Source organism: Zootoca vivipara, chromosome 10 (genome assembly GCF_965207765.1).
Source record: "Zootoca vivipara chromosome 10, rZooViv2.hap1.1, whole genome shotgun sequence".
Taxonomy (NCBI): Eukaryota; Metazoa; Chordata; class Lepidosauria; order Squamata; family Lacertidae; genus Zootoca; species Zootoca vivipara.
The window spans coordinates 52,180,183-52,195,594 of record NC_142593.1 but is presented as its reverse complement, the minus strand read 5'-3'; the positions used below and the strand labels follow the sequence as shown (position 1 = coordinate 52,195,594).

At 43.9% G+C, this 15,412-nt stretch overlaps 1 protein-coding gene across 4 annotated transcripts in view; it reads left to right on the top strand.

Annotated features, from left to right (window-relative positions):
* The first annotated feature begins 2,073 nt into the window (after window positions 1-2,073).
* The window catches only part of SMAD4 (SMAD family member 4), a 30,773-nt gene continuing 17,434 nt past the window's right edge, over window positions 2,074-15,412 (top strand). For 2 of the 4 annotated variants that reach the window (XM_035100344.3, XM_035100342.3), the window contains exon 1: window positions 2,074-2,453. The gene's annotated coding sequence lies outside the window, so the exon portion shown is untranslated. Of the gene's footprint in view, window positions 2,454-8,003; window positions 8,191-15,412 lie in introns of those variants that run through there. The other 2 variants (XM_088652866.1, XM_035100343.3) reach the window with 1 other exon arrangement.

The following is a 15,412-nucleotide window of genomic DNA, read 5'->3' as shown; positions in this document are numbered from 1 at the left end:
GGGTTGGACTGGATGGCCCTTGGAGTCTCTTCCAACTCTGTGATTCTATGAAATGCTAGGTGGTTTTATGATTGGCGGGGACGGGATTCTGAACTGTGGAAATTCTTGGACTCTGGCAACCAGCAAGCAAGCACAGCTTTGTACAATTGGATTATCTTGGCTTGTTCACCCAAGCTGAAGTTGGGCTGGAGCAGGGGCTGGTAAGGACCTTACATCCCATCCAAAAAGTGAGGAGGGGGACGTCATTTGGTGGTTCCCAGGCTCAGATCCCTTGCTTTATAGAAACAGACTTGCATGAAGGGGTCCTTAGGATCATCTAGTTGTTATAAAATCATATTGGGGGGGGGTTGCAGGACACCATTATTAATGAACAGAGAGGGGTGACAGAATTTGACAGCTGCAATACCCAGAATCCTGTTCAATGCCATCTTCCCTGTCTCCCCACCCCTCCCGCTAGGCCTGAAGGAAGGCTTAAGGATCTGCATATGCACAACAGTTAGCATAAACTCACACATTTCCCCTCTCCACCTCCCCTCCGCCCAGAACAAAACAGTGTTCCAGAAGAAGGGGGGGAACCGCCCAAATCCAAAGTGACACTTTTCTACTCAAGTTAATAATACAGCCTATTATATGTTCTCTTACCATGAAATCTCTATCCGCTGCCTCTGTATTAGAATTGCTGTTTTATATCTTAGAACTGTATATGTCAGGACTGCTACCTTTTAATTAGAAATCCCTGTATTAGGTATGTTTTCCAGGTATATTTTCTGTATGAACCCTGTATGATCCCAACCCACCTGAACCTTGCCCTACTACCACCCTATACCCATTCAAGGACACGCGGACAATAGAGGGATTAGCTGGAACAACTTTATTCAAATAAATTGCCATCCTCAACGTAGCCCACCCTTCCATGGCCTGGAGGAAAACACCTGCCGGGCGGACTTCCACCCCACGGAAATCGCCAGGAACTGCCCCACCTCTGCACCCATCTCAACTGATTGCCCTTCCTGCCAAACAACAGGGAGCACCATCAGCGACAGGAGAAGAGCGATTGACATCTCTCCATCTGAAAGGAAAAGTCATCTCCGCACCCAGCTAATCCGATCCCCCACCCGTCGCCCTTGTCTCCCCCTCCCTCCCAGTCCAGAGATTTCCATGCAGGGACAGGAGGGCATAAAAAGGGGCTTCACCATTTCCTGGGGTTCCTTCCTTCTTTCCAGAGGCAGGGACCCTACAGCTGTAGCTTTGCATTCTGCAATAAAGGGATCAGTTTGTTTTTCCTGACAGCATCCTGTGGTCTCTGTCATTTTCCTGGCGGAGCTGAACTTAGTGCAAATTTTGGAGCTTCCGACCCGCGTCTGTCCTTCTTAAAAGGCAACGCATTTTGGGGTACATTTTTCATAACATAGTCCAGCCCCCTGCAATGCACGAATCTCAACTAGGTCACCTATGATTTATGGCCATTCAACCTCTGCTTGAAAATGTGTGTGTGCCCTAAACCCAGCGCTGCTAGCAGATGAAGACTGGTGGCTGTCGCCTGGTAGCAAGCAGCAATCCAGTACCCCGTGCACGCTGCAAAAATAATAATAATAATAATAATGGTTTGGTGGGTGTGGTTTTTTTTGAGCAAAATCTTTCGGCGGTATTTCCGGGAAGGAATCGACCCCTCCTCGCCAGCCAGCAATTTCAGGGCAAAGAAAGTTTAAAAACAAAACAAAACCGCCCGCCCGTTCTGTTCGCATGCTGACGACGCTCCTGAAAACCAAAAACCCAACTCCCCTTTTCCTCTCCTAGTTCCTGCGCGCCCGCCCGCATTCTTCTCCAAGGAGGAAAAAACACACCTAAAGCTAGGGCGCCGTCGCCTGGCTTGCCCTCGACTGCGCATGCGCGCTGTGTGCACGCTTGCGGGAGGTGGTGAAGGAGCCGTAGCAGAGGGTGGCGGCGGCGGCGCGACAGAGAGAAGCAGCAGCAAGTGCGGGAAGGCGGGGTGCGGGGGGGGGGGAGGAGGGAAGAAGGGAAGAGAGAGAAAAACCCGGATGTGGCGCATGCGCGCTACGGCACCTGCCTGGTAGTGTCTGCGGCGGCAGCAGCGCAAGCGGCGGCACCAACAACAACACGAGCCAACCAGCGGCGCTACGTAGGAGGCGGCGGCGGCGGCGGCGGCGGCTGGAACGTTCCTCCCTCCTCCTCCTCCTCGCGCCTCGGCACCCCCCCCGTCTGCGTGCGCGTGCGCAGAGCGAGAGGCCGCGGCGCCCCTCAGGAAGCCTCCCCCCTCAGGTCCGCTGAGGAGGCGGGAAGGCGATCGCGAGGGGCGGCCGAGGAGGTGGGTTAGGGGCGCCCAGGAAGGCCCCTCACCGGCGGGCGGGCGGGCAGGCCGCGGCGGCGCCTGCGCTGCTGCTGCTGCTGCCACCGCCACCGCCGCCCGACACGGGGTCCCGGCCGAGGCCCAGGTAACGCCCCCTTAGCCCCTTCTTTTCTCCCCTCCGCCGCTCGGGCTTTTGTTTTGCTTGCTCGCTTTATTTACTACTACTCGGCCTTGAAGTTCCTTCTTGAGTTAAGAGGCGAGTAGTGGTAATCTATCTGTGTGTATAAACATTGCGAGGCTGTGATTGTAATAATAAATCTGCCGGGAGCAGAGAAGGAGAGACAAAGGGAGCCTGGAAGGTCTGTTTTCCCTACCCCCCCGGACCCCCTTTTGTAATTATTTAAAAAGGAAACTCTGCACGTTTACTCAGTTGAGTTACTCTCGAGTAACCTGCCTAGGATTGCAGCCCGAGCAGTGGCTCTGGACGGGGGTGGGGGGCTCTACGTGGAAGCCCCCTGCAAATCTGCTTCGAGAAAGCATTATTGTATTCCCCCCCCCCTTGCGCGGAGTAAGAGTTCCAGAAGTGTTTCTTTCATCTGTTGCTCTTGAAGCGGAAGGAGACCCCCCCCCTCAAAAAAAGATGGTACCTTTTAAAGGCTTAACGGGACTAGTTGGTAGAATCGTGAAGTTGGGGGGGGGGTTCCCCTCCCTGCAATGGCATGAGTGGTTTTTGTTTTGTTTGCAACGGAGCGAGAACACTTGCCACAGTAAACCTGCTAGTTTTATAAAGTATCATAAAGCTTGTGGTGACACCGTTGTGGCAAAAAGAACAAAGAGCTTAGTGGCACCGTAAAAACCTAAAACAGATTTATTGTTTGCATGAGCATTAATGGAATAGCGCCTGCTTCATCGGATGCAGGGAAGAAAAACTTGCCACCATACATCTGCTAAATCTCTCACGGGCCACAAGCCTGCTCTTTTTGAATTATTGCGGTTAACAGTCGTGTGGCACCTTGGAGACTAGCAGACTTATTGTGATGAGTTCTTCTGCATCTGATGAAGAAGGCTCTAGTCGGTGAAAGCGCATGCCATTTTTATTTTAAAAAAACCCACCTGTTAGCCTTTAGTAGTAACCATAGTAATGAAGTGCCTTCAGCAACATGAGACAGTTATGTCTTTAGGTATTATAAAATGCATGGATACCTCTGTTAATTTTTATTTAAAGAATGAATTCAGAAAACTAATTTTAATAATTAGCTGTAATGCTTCATATGCTTCTGTGGGTTGCTGTATACGTCTACAGTAAGTTAATGCAGAAGTTGGCTATAACCTGTAGATATTCATGCTGTATTAAAACTTGATCTGAAAAGTTGCTCCTGAATGTCATGTTTTAAAATTCTATTATTATATCTTTCTGGATAATACCCCCCATCCATATTTAAAATATGGAAGGAGATTAAACACCCACAAGAGGTGAATTAGTGGGTCGAGAGAGAAGCTTTGTAAAGCATGCTGTGATGTGCCCGAAAAAAGTGATCTGGAAGTGAATAATACTGGCTGAATTAGTGGTAGTAAGTGGGAAGCATTTTGTACAATCAATATAAGAAGCTTGTCTTTGTCATTCAAGGATTGTGAAGTACTGAAATACGGTACAAGGTTATAGAAGCTATTCAGTTCTTTATCTGAAGAAGGGTACATGCACACGAAAGCTCATACCAATGACAAACTTAGTTCGTCTCTAAGGTGCTACTGGAAGGAATTTATTATTTATTTTTTGTTTCAACTACGTCAGACCAACACGGCTACCTACCTGTATTCAGTTCTTTAGTAAGTGTTGGAAGAAGTACTTTGCTTCTTCACATTGTTATTAAAACACAAAGCCTGATGTAGAAGTACTGTAGAAATGTGAGTCAGTGTTGGATCTAGGTTCCAAATCTAGATTTAGCCTTGGGGGTATTGCTAGCTATTGCCTTTCAGCCTCAGTTTGTGAAAAGAAGGGTGGGTTATCTATTGTCTTTAATCTTAGTAGCTCAGAGTTGTGTGCAAAATAATTTCCCCAATGCATTGTGTTAAAACTAATCTTGCTTCATTGCGTTGCTGAGAGGTACATAAACCACTGAGTGGTTTTATTACAGTCAAGTGCTATATACATTTTGTTAAGTAAATAAAAAATACTACACAGTAAAAGTGCTCTATTGAAATGGCAACGAACTTATAATAGCTTACAAGATGTTTTTCTATCACATATTAAGTAGGGATGGATTTGCTGTGAATATTTATTCTACTGTTCATCTGTAGGGATGCATGTCATCCATCCCATGCAATCACACACATTTTATCCTTTTTTCCGCTATCATAAATGTGGATTAAGAACATAAGAGCCTCCTGGATAAGGCTGGTCTCACAGCAGCCAACTTGATGCCTGTGGAAATCCACATGCAGGACCCTAGCACAAGAGCGCTGAAGTTGCCAGCAACTATTATTCATAAGCATTACTGTCTCCTGCCATGAAGGTAGAGCATCGTCATTATGGCTAGTAGCCCTTGGTAGCCTTATCATCCATGAATTTGTCTAATCCTCTTCTAAAGCCATGCTAGTTGGTGGCCATTGCTGCCTCCTGTGAGAACAAGTTCCATATGCACTGCATGAGATCCTGATGCCACTTATATTGGTGGAACGGGAAAAATCTATATGTAAAATAAGCTTAAACTCAGAAATACAGAAAAAAATATCACTGAGATGGATAGCAAGGATTAGAGCAAATGTGTTGAACATGTGTCATGATTAGTGTGTAGCCTTGGGAGCTGGCAGGTGTTGGAAGGGAGTGGGTTTGAAGTAATGTAGGATGATAACACATCCTTGAACAAGTCCAGCAAACAGAGTTGAATAAAGCTACGAGCAGACAGTATTCTGGGAATGAAGGCCAACTTCAGGCAACCAGGCATTGGAAAAGGTTAGACACTGTGACTGCCGTTGAAAGGGTTGACAGTGTGGTGGTAGCATTCAGTGGGTGATAGAGCTGGATGGCTATTTCCAATAGACTTGGTGGCAGGGCTGGGTGATCTGTGGGTCTTCAAATGTTTTGTTCCACATTTCCTATTATCTCTGACCATTAGCCACACTGGCTAGGACTGATGGGAGTTCAGAGTTCAACAAAATCTAGAGGGCCAGAGACTAGCACCCATGCTTTAGGGATGCATTCTCTTTAGATAGCTTTCCCCACCACAATTAATGCACCAAGGATTGTTTTCATTGACATTAAAAAACTGATCACCTGCTTGTATTCATCATTGACTGTGAGTTCACCAGCCTGTTAGGAGTGGGCTAAGTCAAGCTGTCTGAGTCGAATTTTCCTTAGATGCAAAAACTACTATCCATTCTGAATAGGATGATCCCATTTTCTAGATATCAGAGAACATGGGAATCTTGTAGGCATCTTACTTTTTGACTTTGATTAGATTCCCTTGCTATAGCTACACTTAAGCAAATTATCCTAACTGTCCATTAAGTTAATTCTGTACACTTTTAGCTACCCTTGCATTGCTGTTTTCTTTCAGATGATAAGGTGATCTTCCATTCAGTTGTGAATGGCTTTTTACTGGGACCAAACATTTGAGAGTGTTTCCAGTAAATTACAGCACTCTTTGACTCCTGACAATTCCCCCCCCCCATCCTGCTATTACATATTTTCTTTTCTTTTCTTGTTAATGGATAGGATGTTCTGGTTAGTAATAGTATATAACATTTTAGTGTACTCATTTAATGTTATTTGAGTATTAGGGACACCTCTGACATTATAATCTCAATTCCTTTATAGAAACTTGTTTATTTTCTCTTATTCCAAGCACATTGCATGCTGCAAGCACTCTCACTGCTCTCCAGCTCGGTTCTTCCATTCCTTCCCCTCCCCTATTATGTGGGATTTCTCACATTCTTAAACAAAACAGTGTCCTATTGCTAGCCAGAGTTAAATGATTCCTTTTGATTATTCAAAGCTTATTTTGGTTTATTTGTCTGTTTTTGCTTATTTATATGTCTTAAGTCTTTGCTGTCCCTTATCTCATTATTTATGTTGCTGTGTTGAAATCTTTATCATCACTTTTCCTGTTTGTATATACCGTATATTCCGGCGTATAAGACGACTGGGCATATAAGACGACCCCCAACTTTTCCAGTTAAAATATAGTTTGGGATATACTCACTGTATATGAAATACGACCCGGTGTATAAGACGACCCCTGACTTTTGAGAAGATTTTCCTGGGTTAAAAAGTAGTCTTATACGCAGGAATATACTGTACTCCTTATTCCTTATTCTTGTGTTTTGATGCTAAACCATGCTTTCACACAATGTAATTTGATGCTACATTTTAATGAAACCCAGAGCTTTTGACCCATGGCTAAACATAGATTGTTATTTCTTTGGTTCCCCCCCCCCCTTTACTGTATGGTTATTAACATGGATTTCCCCTTGATCAAATCAAATTCATATTTTGAATTTCCATTATGCCATCAGAAAATCAAATGTGCATACAGAACAGCATCACACAGTAGACCTGAGTTCCCATTTAATTAACAGTTAGGTTTTACAGAATTAAAAACTAAGCTTTTAAAAGTGAGTTTTGAGATTTTTTCAGTTTATGAATTTACATTCTGGGAGTGGTGTGCCTTCAGACATTAAGATACTTAGTAATGATCCTTGATGTAAGCGTCCTTGATGTAAGCGGCGGCGATCTTCAAAATCAGCAAAAAATCGCCGAAAATCCTTTGTGCGCATGCGTATGGGCCTCTCCCGACCCAGAAGAGGTCATTTCCAATGCACTTCCGGGGCGGGGGAGGCCCATGCGCACAAGCGATTTTCGGCGATTTTTTTCCCCGACCGTGTGCGCATGCGCATGGGCGCGCACTCCCCCGCCCTCCGGCCCGCTGCGCGCGCACTCCCCTGCCCTCCGGCCCGCCGCGCGGTCGGCGCGGTGGGCACCGGCCCGAAGCCCGGTAAGTCTGGGGACCCCTGCCCTAACCTCACACAATACATCATTATTTTTTTTAAATAACATTTTATTAGATTTTCCAATTAATACACATTTAAACATAACAAATAACACCATAACACAGTAGCATGTATTTCACTGTGACTTCCCTCCATCCCCTCATAAGGTTTTCTAATCAAAGCTTATCCCGCAGTTTTTTATTTCCTCTTCTTAAATTCAGTTCGCAGGATTTACTTCAACCCTGCAAGAGTTTTTAAACTTCTACAGTTCTTTTCCATGTAGTCCACATATTTACTCCAGTCTTTTAGGAACTTTGTTTCCCCCTGGTTCCGGATCCCGCTCGTAAGTCTCGCTAATTCAGCATAGTCTATCATTTTTGTCTGCCATCCTCACACAATACATCATAAATCTCAGCAGCATTCAAGGTCATCCCAGATAACCCACCTGCCTTTAGACTCTAAAGTTTGGTTTGTTACAAGGAACAGAACCTTCTCAGTAGTTCCCACTTTACTGTTGGGTGTGCTATCATGATACCCACTTCTCTCTGAGCTTTCATGTGATGGTTGTGGCTTCTTTGGCAAGCTTTTCTTACTGTATGCCACTTTTAGATAATTATGATGTTTTTATTGTGGTGATCTTGTAAATGTTTTGTGTGGCTGTAAAGTGAGATGTAACTTCTTGATTTTTTAAATAAAATTGTCACAGGTTTTTAACAAGGATAAAAGCCACATAACTTCTGGAGTGAATACAAAGATCAAATGGAGTTGGGTGCTTAGTTGATGGTTCCAGTGTTTGGCACAGATGGATAAATGCTGCAGTCATATTTTCATGATCCTTTTATACAACCACCTGAAGCATTTTTTTTTGAAAAACAAATTCTTGCTACTTAAAGGTAACAAATTTTAATTGGTGACAAGAAGAGGAGGTCTTTTGAGGTAGAAAGGGAACCATGAGAGGCACACCTAAGTCTACTTGTAGAATACGTCTCATTGAAGCAGATTTACATCAGTCAATGAATAATCTAAATGAGCCTTCCCCAGCCTGGTGCCCTCCACATATTTTGGACCACTGAATTTAGGATTATTATTGTTATTTTCATTTCTATCAGTCATTTTCCTCCAAAGGAGACTGGGGCAGGAAACAACAAAATTGTGAAAACAATGTGAACATTTCAGAAACATTGGCAATGGCTCTATTAGTCATGTGGGCATCTCAACTACTGTACATGGGGGGGGGGAAGAACTCACATATTTCCAATTTACAAGCACTGGGTTTGCTGGACAGGTGACCTGTCAAGTGGCTATTTAAAAGCTTGGATTAGTTGTACATTTGTAAAGAATATTCCTGTTGATTTAGCTTCTACTCCTTTAGTTTTGTATGTTCTAGAAGCTCCTGTTTTTTATTTTTTTTGTGCTGTCACCATTTTTATTGTGTGGGTTTTTTTGCACTGTTGGCTGCCTTTACAATCAATACATTTTGTTATGTTTATTTACCTAGGTTTACAGAAGTTTTTAACTTGTAAAGTTAGCGTTGTTGTATATTTAACCGTTGCCAATATCAGATTAGGCTACAATCCTAACTACGTATGCTCAGAAGTACATCCCATTGAATTCAGTGGAGCTTACTCCTAGGTAATTGGGTTTGGATTGCAGTCTTAGTCACTCTGTTGTAGGTGCCTTTGAGAGGAAGGAGGATATATAATGATGATGATATTTCTTTGAGGATTGATCACTTTATATGCCAACTATGGGCTTATCTACACTTACCTTTCCTCTGCTCTTTCCATGCAACAATTTGTGATTTAAAGTTTACCGGTAGTCTCTCAGCCTCTTTTTTTCTTCGTCTCCAGAGCTTTCCCCACAAAACTCTACTCTTTAAATATCAGTCTGTGTGAAACCTGAATTGATGTTTGCTCCGATTGAACTTTAAAGAGTGGGTTTTTGTGGGTTTTTCTGCCTCAGACATGGAGCATTATACTTCTGCCTAGAAAGAAAAAGGGAAGTGTGGATAAGCCCTATTACAGTGCAGTCATGTATAGATAGAGATAAATTTGGAAGGAAGCTGAGAATTAAATGTGTGTAAGAAAGAGTTAAATGTGAGTCTGCATGTGTGCACACAAATAAAAAACAGGTAATTTTTTTTAAAAAAAAAATTAGCAAGCAAGCTTAAATACCAGGAATTCCTGAGCTGCTCTCCTATCATATTGTATTTTCAACATTAAATAAGCATATTTCACCCATGTCAGTACAGTAAAAGGAAATGATATAGAATCATAGAATCATAGAATCATAGAATCATAGAGTTGGAAGAGACCACAAGGGCCATCCAGTCCAACCCCCTGCCAAGCAGGAAACACCATCAAAGCATTCCTGACAGATGGCTGTCAAGCCTCTGCTTAAAGACCTCCAAAGAAGGAGACTCCACCACACTCCTTGGCAGCAAATTCCACTGCCGAACAGCTCTTACTGTCAGGAAGTTCTTCCTAATGTTTAGGTGGAATTTTCTTTCTTGTAGTTTGAATCCGTTGCTCCGTGTCCGCTTCTCTGGAGCAGCAGAAAACAACCTTTCTCCCTCCTTTATATGACATCCTTTTATATATTTGAACATGGTTATCATATCACCCCTTAACCTTCTCTTCTCCAGGCTAAACATACCCAGCTCCCTAAGCCGTTCCTCATAAGGCATCGTTTCCAGGCCTTTGACCATTTTGGTTGCCCTCTTCTGGACACGTTCCAGCTTATCAGTATCCTTCTTGAACTGTGGTGCCCAGAACTGGACACAATACTCCAGGTGAGGTCTGACCAGAGCAGAATACAGTGGTACTATTACTTCCCTTGATCTAGATGCTATACTCCTATTGATGCAGCCCAGAATTGCATTGGCTTTTTTAGCTGCTGCATCACACTGCTGACTCATGTCAAGTTTGTGGTCAACCAAAACTCCTAGATCCTTTTCACATGTACTGCTCTCAAGCCAGGTGTCTCCCATCCTGTATTTGTGCCTTTCATTTTTTTTGCCCAAGTGTAGTACTTTACATTTCTCCTTGTTAAAATTCATCTTGTTTGCTTTGGCCCAGTTGTCTAATCTGTTAAGGTCATTCTGAAGTGTGATCCTGTCCTCTGGGGTGTTAGCCACCCCTCCCAACTTGGTGTCATCTGCAAACTTGCTCAGGATTCCCTCAAGCCCATCATCCAAGTCATTGATAAAGATGTTGAACAAGACTGGGCCCAAGACAGAACCCTGTGGCACCCCACTAGTCACTACTCTCCAGGATGAGGAGGAGCCATTGATGAGCACCCTTTGGGTTCGGTCAGTAATCCAGCTACAAATCCACTGAATGGTAGCATTGTCTAGCCCACATTTTACCAGCTTCTTTACAAGAATATCATGGGGCACCTTGTCAAAGGCCTTGCTGAAATCAAGATAGGCTACATCCACAGCGTTCCCTTCATCTACCAGGCTTGTAATTCTGTCAAAAAATGAGATCAGATTAGTCTGACATGACTTATTTTTCAGGAACCCATGCTGACTTTTAGTGATCACAGAGTTTCTTTCTAGGTGCTCACAGACTGTTTGCTTAATGATCTGCTCTAGAATCTTTCCTGGTATTGATGTCAGGCTGACTGGGCGGTAATTGTTTGGGTCCTCTCTTTTCCCCTTTTTGAAAATAGGGACAACATTTGCCCTCCTCCAGTCTGCTGGAACTTCGCCTGTTCTCCAGGAATTTTCAAAGATTATTGCCAGTGGTTCTGAAATCACCTCTGCCAGTTCTTTTAATACTCTTGGATGTAGTTCATCTGGCCCTGGAGACTTGAATACATCTAAACTAGCCAAGTATTCTTGTACTACCTCCTTACTTATTCTGGGCTGTGTTTCCCCTGCTGAATCATCTGCTCCATATTCTTCAGGTCGGGCGTTGTTTTCTTTCTTGGAGAAGACTGAGGCAAAGAAGGCATTGAGGAGTTCTGCCCTTTCTCTGTCCCCTGTTTGCATTTCACCATCTTCTCCTCTGAGTGACCCCACTGTTTCCTTGTTTTTCCTTTTGCTACGGACATACCCATAAAAGCCCTTTTTGTTGCTTTTAACCTCTCTGGCGAGCCGGAGTTCATTCTGTGCTTTAGCTTTTCTGACTTTGTCTCTACACGTGCTGGCTATATGTTTGAATTCCTCTCTGGAGATTTCCCCCCTTTTCCATTTTTTGTACATATCCCTTTTAAATCTTAACTCAGTCAAAAGTTCTTTAGATAGCCAGCCTGGCTTCTTTAGGCACCTTCCATGTTTCCGTCTCATTGGTATTGCCTGAAGTTGTGCTTTTAATATCTCCCTTTTAACAAACTCCCAACCATCATGAACTCCCTTCCCTTTTAGTATTACTGTCCATGGGATTTCACCCAGCGTTTCCCTAAGTTTTCTGAAGTCGGCTTTCTTAAAGTCTAGAATTTGGACCTTAGTATGCTTGGTTGCTCCTTTCCGCTGGATAATAAACTCCAGAAGAGCATGGTCACTCCCACCTAATGATCCTGCCACTTCTACCCCACTAACCAAGTCATCACTATTGGTTAGGACCAGATCTAAAATGGCTGATCCTCTTGTTGCTTCTCCCACTTTCTGGACAATGAAGTTGTCTGCAAGGCCAGTGAGGAATCTGTTCGACCTTATGCTCTTGGCTGAGTTTGACATCCAACAAATATCAGGATAGTTGAAATCCCCCATTACTACTATCTCACTTCCTTTGGAATGCTTGGCCATCTGTTCCAGGAAGGCATCATCTGTGTCCTCAGTTTGGACATCATATACTGTATGATGTTGCAGGATGAGGTAGTTATGCACCACAAGGTTAAAATTGGGGGTTGTATCCAATGTTAGTCCTGTTCAGAGTTGATCCATTGAAAAGACCTGACTAGCCTAGTCCATTAATTTTAATGGGTGCTGTCTAATTGCTTTCCTTTGATTGACTGGCAGTGGAATATCCCCCCCCCCCTTTTGAATACAAATTAAAATCCTATTTTTATTTGCTGAGAAGGCAGTGGTGGTTGCTACTGCTCTCAAAAGCTAGATTAAAACTTCAGTAGCCTCTTGTTGATTCAAGTGCTTGAATGGCTTCCATTAGACCAGTGGCGTGACGATCTTAAAAGCATTACAGTATTGCCCTGCACAGTTGCTGAACGATTCACCCCTAGCTTTGAAATTTGTTGTAGCTGGTGTCAGTGATTGTGATTATTGAATTTGTGCCATGTTTTCAGCAGTTAAGTATCTAAGCTGTGTACTAGATTATTGATCTAGAAATGAGTTGAGGTCAGAGTTTTGGTTTATTAGATGGTTTAATACATATCATTTGAGGTATGTATTTATTGTTTTGCCTTATATTTCAGTAGCAGCATCACTCTGGTGTTGAATATTTTAGCTCTTCCTTATTAATTTATCAAGAAAATCTTCACACACAAAAAACAGAAGAGACCAATTCTAGGAATATGTTTCAAAACAGTCTATTTAGCGTCATCTATGGGACATGGGTGGCGCTGTGGGTTAAACCACTGAGCCTAGGGCTTGCCGATCAGAAGGTTGGCGGTTCAATCCCCACGATGGGGTGAGCTCCCGTTGCTCGGTCCCAGCTCCTGCCAATCTAGCAGTTCGAACGCACGTCAAAGTGCAAGTAGATAAATAGGTACCGCTACAGCGGGAAGGTAAACGGCATTTCCGTGCGCTGCTCTGGTTTGCCAGAAGCAGCTTTGTCATGCTGGCCACATGACCCCGGAAGCTGTACGCCGGCTCCCTCGGCCAATAACGCGAGATGAGCGCCGCAATCCCAGAGTCGTCCGCGACTGGACCTAATGGTCAGGGGTCCCTTTACCTTTACGGGGGAGTAGGGTATGTTTAACCTGGAAAAGAGGGGACTGAGATATGATAGCCATCTTCAAATATCTAAGGAGGTGTCCCACGAAGATGGAGCAAGCTTGTTTTCTCCTGCTCCAGAGGGTAGGATCCGAATCAATGGCTCCAAGTTACAAGAAAGATGATTCCAACTCAACATCAGGAAGAACTTTCTGGTGATAAGAGCTGATAGCGGAACAGGCTCCCTCAAGGTGGTGGACTCTCCTTCATTGGATGTTTAAAGCAGAGGATGAATAGCCATCTGTCACAGATGTTTTGGTTGAGATTCCTGCTTTGCAAGGGGTTACTAGATGACCCTCGGGGTCCCTTCCAGCTCTACAATTCTATGATTGTATGTATAAAATACATGGGTGCCGCATGTGTCTGCCTGGGCAGAAGAAATACTATGTACATGATCAGAAAGAGGAAGAGTTAATGGCCTGGTTCTGGTCTTTATGAATTGCATAGGGCAGCAGTAAGCAAACTGTGATGCAGTTCCTATGTTGTACTTTCACTCCCATCAGCCCCTGCTGCCTTAGGCAGTGCTAAGAGGTATGGGAAACAATGAAACCCGGAGGGCCACAGCTGTACCCTAAGAAATATAGTCCAGAAAGCCAACTGAAGACTGGCTGAGTAAGCATGAGAATACTTCCATCGCATCAGTCCTCTTATAGTGATAAGCATGATTCCAACTCCCAAGACTAACAGTCAGGTCACTAACCGATGCCGGATGTCAGTCAACCTATTGGTCTGAACTTCAGTTTGTCTATTTTGCATATTGAACCAGGGTCAGACTGTAGCTAGGAAGGGAAGAGGAGCAGCAGGGGTGGAGATCATTGTGCTGGGTAGGGTTCATGGGAGATATGAGCCCAATGACATTTGGAGGGCATCAGGTTAGCCAACCCTGATGTAGGAGGAAGAGACTTGTGAAGGTATCAGGTCCCTGAAGCAAGGAGGAAAACAAAGCAACCGACAGGAGAAGGGTGTTAAAGAGGGAAACATGTAGAGCAATGAGACCTGCAAACATGGAAGACAAGTTTGCACTTGTGTTGCCCCACCTCGCTACCTTCAAGTCTATATAGCTCACACATAGATGCAGTGGCAGCTTGAGGCCTCTAGATTAATGAAGTATATTATTAATTGGCTGCCAGCCAGGGCTTGTGGAACAGATGTCACAGCAATCTAAGTTGAAGCACCTTGCATTTGGTGGCCACATCATGAGAAGCACTTTACATTTCCATGTTTCCGCTTGTGCCAAATGTATAATAATGGTTTTGTATCTGTCCTTATGAGGATGTGGGTGATGAGGAATTGGAACTGGTGGTGTAAGATTGATTAGGGTCTCTTGGCATGATGAATCCTACCCATCCTTGATGAATCTGTCTCCACAAGACTACTGCACCCTGGGAATTAAGCATCAAGACTGAGGGGATGTGCATTTACTCACACATACCCGTCAACCCTGAGAGTAGATAATAGAGATCCTTTGAGAAGAATAGGATACTGGAAGGACATATGTAGATGGAGATTTTACATGCATGCTGTAGTTAAGCCATCTAGAATCACCACTAGCAGAGAGCATTTTGCCTGTCGTCTTTTCTATTGGAACTCTAAAAAAAATAAAGTGCACAGTTCTTCAACTTTGGGTTCCCAGCTCTGGACTCCAGCTCTGATAATTCCCCAGTAGTTTAGCCAATCAAGAGTGAAAGGAATTGTAGTCTAGCTGCTTCTGGGGACCCAAAGTTCAAGAAGGTTGATGCAGGGGATTTTGGCTTTATGGATGTGCGCCTTCTGAATCATGTGTGTCCCAGCACCACAAGGCAGCAAACGGCAGCAAATTAGGGTCCTCTCATTGTTGGACTGCAACTCTCCTTGTACATGACATTTGGCCATGGGAGCTGAGGCTGTTCATAGTTATTCAGCAGCAACTGGAGGGAATCAGGAAGTGAAGGAATGAATTTCTAACTTTTAATTGACACATCAGAACATCCTGTGATTTTCACAGATCGCTGTTTTATTGTTTGCTTTCGTGTAAACACCAGTAAATACCGTGTTTCTCATATTATAAGACATGTCTTATATTTATTTTTTCCTCAAAAAAACACACTATGGCTTATTTTCAAGGGATGTCTTATTTTTTTCCTCCTCCTGCCGCGGCCGGCATTGCTGCTGCGCCTATCACTATGTCTTATTTTCGGGGTATGGCTTATATTCCTTGAATGCTTAAAAATCCTGCTATGGCT